The sequence below is a fragment of the Lampetra planeri genome, chromosome 1, assembly GCF_965212315.1.
Source record: "Lampetra planeri chromosome 1, kcLamPlan1.2.h2, whole genome shotgun sequence".
Taxonomy (NCBI): Eukaryota; Metazoa; Chordata; class Hyperoartia; order Petromyzontiformes; family Petromyzontidae; genus Lampetra; species Lampetra planeri.
The window spans coordinates 1,430,050-1,434,313 of NC_136107.1; positions in this window are offsets into that span (position 1 = coordinate 1,430,050).

Consider the following 4,264-nt stretch of genomic DNA (forward strand, 5'->3'; position numbering starts at 1 on the left):
TACACACGACGAACAACAACAACAACACAGGCAGTCGGTGTGGTAATAAAGCAGCTTAGAAGACACTCGCCAATAATTCGTTACATTTAGGAGGTTGAAAGGTAGAGCGGTTAGCGCACTGCGCGATGACACCGACCACCTTAGTTGGATTCCCAGGCCACGGATAACACGAGTGACGCATGATATGTGAACCACACATCCCTTAACCCAGCCTGCGCTGGCTGGCCGGCGTGGTGAAGTACGGTCAAACACGGCATGGGTAAGTATTACTCAGCAGTGACCTGACAAAGGACTGTAGATGATGATGATGAGCATCATCACCATCAAGAGGGTCATATCACGGACTGCTGGAGAGGAGCCCGAGGACTCGGGGCGCGTGTCTGCACGCCCCACTGCGGTGCGTCAGGTCGCGTTCACTCATCATCCCCATTGGTCGCACACGTGATCTGGCGATGCTGCTGCTGCTGTTATGGCAGTTGTGCACAGGCACAACTAACAAAACACCCTCAGCACATTTCTCAACAGCAGTGTGGCCTTGAAATAAAATATATAAAACAGGAGACGTTTCGGGCAATTGCCCCTTCTTCATAGCGCACCTCATTCGAGACCTAAACATCGCACCCGACTGGACACTTTGACATTTCTCAAAAGCGTTGGTGTAACCACCAAACCGCGTCAGAACATCAGCAGGTCGAAGCGCGCATTCTCCTTCATCAATGGACAATTAAAGAACACATTCCTGCTGCGGAGGGAGCTGGTAGGAACGTTGGGTTGCTCGGTCAATGGCCAGGGTCAACGGCGGCGTGGTGTATTCCGCAAATATGGCCGACTGTGAGGGCGGGCACAAGCCGGCGTGAGTAGGTTAAACGTTGAGTTTTATAAGGGCACCACGGGGTGGCCAGCCCCTCCCCACCCAGCCCCACCCCTCCCACCCCCCACCCAGCCCCACCCTCCCCACCCAGCCCCACCCTCCCCACCCAGCCGCTCCCCACCCTCCCCTCCCCACCCTCCCCACCCAGCCCCTCCCCACCCTCCCCTCCCCACCCAGCCCCACCCTCCCCACCCAGCCCCTCCCCACACTCCCCTCCCCTCCCCACCCAGCCACTCCCTCCCCACCCAGCTCCTCCCTGCACGACAGACACAATAATCCCCTGTGGGCTGGTGTAACCAGGAGGTTCCTACCAGTACAAGCCACAGTAGAACGAGTGTGGCCACGCAACTCAAAATATGCACCGCACACGAAACCTGTTGTAGTGTGCGCTCCTTCAACGGAGGAATCGCAAAACTACACAAACTCTCTCCTGAAGCCCTCTCGTGGCGAGCAGACGTCAACATTGGTTGGTATTTAGCTCCTGAACATATTGGGGGCCGTCCATAAATGACGTCACGCGATTTTGGACGATTTTTTTACCCCCCCCCCACCTCGTCACACGGCCTCACAAAAAGTCAGAGCCCCCCTCAAATATGACGTCACAAAGCGCTACCCCCCTCCCCCAAAACCATATTTCCATTTTGAAAATAAAACATGCTTCAAATCGCTTTAAACTATTGTAATTGTAGTGCGTATTTAATGTGGCGCTGCACTCTGATGTTGTAGGAGTGTTGTCATAACAATTAAGTGTTGTTATAACAATTCTATATTTATTTAAAGTTGCGCATTTAGATGTGACGTCTCATTACTGATACACCCCCCCCCCCCCCTCGTCACACATCGTCACAAAAATCTAACCACCCCCCCCCCCCCAGGTGCGTGACGTCATTTATGGGCGGCCCCTTGCCACACACGAGAACGGACTAGAACAAAGGGAGATGTCGGAGAAGTACTAAGACTGCACGTTGTACCATGGGGCCTGATGTGTGTGTGTAGAACTTCTTTCGCACCGTACGTAGCCAACCGTGCGAATCGGGGGTGCCGGGGAAGAACATCAAACTAAACACGAAAAGTAGTTCTAAATGACGGAGTTTTCAATCTAGCGTGTCTCATTCTGATGATGAGAATGAGACACGTTTAATCTCCGCTGGCTACTTGCACCCAAGCCAGAATTAGCCCTATTCAACATCAATAGCTGATGGTATAATGTGCTTCAAATGCAATCAACGCGAAACTTAAATTGACCCAATATTGATCACGCCACGGATGACGGATTGCGTTGGCAGAGGCACAAGCAAACACCAAAAGACAAAGATCCCCCCTAATAGCCTTTAACTAGCGAGGTCTGCACATCGCACCAGGTTCTCATTTGAGGTTGAGTTGTTCTAGGGGAGGCCCAGAACTTGTGCACAGGCGAAGGACGCGCAGACATCGCCATCTCGTGCACGACTTGGCATCGCGCTGGGCGAGACGCGCGCATTGCAGCGGAAACAGCGCTCCGCTCAAAGTGAAAAGCCCAAACGCCACACACACCCGGTCCTGCACCACACACACACACCCTGTCCTGTACCACACACACACCCTGCCCTGCACCACACACACACCCTGTCCTGTACCACACACACACACACCCTGCCCTGTACCACACACACACACCCTGTCCTGTACCACACACACACCCTGCCCTGCACCACACACACACCCTGTCCTGCACCACACACACACACCCTGTCCTGTACCACACACACACCCTGCCCTGCACCACACACACACACCCTGCCCTGCACCACACACACACACACACCCTGCACCACACACACACCCTGTCCTGCACCACACACACACACCCTGTCCTGTACCACACACACACCCTGCCCTGCACCACACACACACACCCTGCCCTGCACCACACACACACACACCCTGCACCACACACACACACACCCTGCACCACACACACCCTGCCCTGTACCACACACACACACCCTGCCCCGCACCACACACACACCCTGCCCCGCACCACACACACACCCTGCCCTGCACCACACACACACAAACCCTGTATCACACACACACACCCTGCACCACACACACCCTGCCCTGTACCACACACACACCCTGCCCCGCACCACACACACACCGTGCCCTGCACCACACACACACACACCCTGTACCACACACACACACCCTGCCCTGCACCACACACACACCCTGCCCTGCACCACACACACACACACCCTGTACCACACACACACACCCTGCCCTGCACCACACACACACACACCCTGTACCACACACACACACCCTGCCCTGCACCACACACACACACACACCCTGCCCTGCACCACACACACACCCTGCCCTGCACCACACACACACCCTGCCCTGCACCACACACACACACACCCTGTACCACACACACACACCCTGCCCTGCACCACACACACACACACCCTGCTCTGCACCACACACACACACACCCTGTACCACACACACACACCCTGCCCTGCACCACACACACACCCTGCCCTGCACCACACACACACACACCCTGCTCTGCACCACACACACACACACCCTGTACCACACACACACACCCTGCCCTGCACCACACACACACCCTGCCCTGCACCACACACACACTGCACCACACACACACCCTGTCCTGCACCACACACACACACCCTGCCCTGCACCACACACACACCCTGCCCTGCACCACACACACACCCTGCCCTGCACCACACACACACACACCCTGTACCACACACACACACCCTGCCCTGCACCACACACACACACACCCTGCTCTGCACCACACACACACACACACCCTGTACCACACACACACACCCTGCCCTGCACCACACACACACCCTGCCCTGCACCACACACACACACACCCTGCTCTGCACCACACACACACACACCCTGTACCACACACACACACCCTGCCCTGCACCACACACACACCCTGCCCTGCACCACACACACACTGCACCACACACACACCCTGTCCTGCACCACACACACACACCCGGCCCCGCACCACACACACACCCTGCCCTGCACCACACACACACACACCACACCCTGCCCTGGACCACACACACACCCTGCCTTGCGCACCACACACTGTGCCAACACAATCTTGCGTGCCTTCAAAGAAGTCCACGTCTGACTAAACAACCAGTTCTTGCTCAAGCTTTACACGACGTATACACTGCACGAGACACGAAATCCCACCCGCCATGGGGAATGTCGTTGGCATTTCAGTCACCAGCCTCGATCAATCCACTACGAACTCCGAGGTACACATTGTTGTTTTCCAGCTCAGATTCATATTGAGCCCCACTTTGCAGCCTTCTTAATTAGATATTGTACAGAAGTTCA